Raw genomic sequence first — 266 nt, forward strand, 5'->3', positions numbered from 1 at the left:
TTTTAGTTACCAGTAAATCAGAGCTCGAGTGCGTTTGCACTTTACAATATAAAAAATACATACTCACCGATGAGACACGAGAGGCCATACAAGAGGCCGGGGATGGGCGCCACCTGGGAGTTCGTGTATCCTGACGACACGCGCGGACTACAACGAAGGCCGAAGCAAGTGGAGAGCGTCGGCAGCACGAACTAGGGCAGAGATACGGAGGTTACAAATCTATATTCAATATTGGGTGTATCTACACGTGCATGTATGTAAAAACA

General features: G+C 47.7%; 1 pseudogene; it reads right to left on the bottom strand.

The window, feature by feature from the left end:
* Positions 1–266, bottom strand: part of LOC119582234 — an 8,957-nt pseudogene that overhangs the window by 5,647 nt on the left and 3,044 nt on the right.

This window comes from Penaeus monodon, chromosome 15 (genome assembly GCF_015228065.2).
Source record: "Penaeus monodon isolate SGIC_2016 chromosome 15, NSTDA_Pmon_1, whole genome shotgun sequence".
Taxonomy (NCBI): domain Eukaryota; kingdom Metazoa; phylum Arthropoda; class Malacostraca; order Decapoda; family Penaeidae; genus Penaeus; species Penaeus monodon.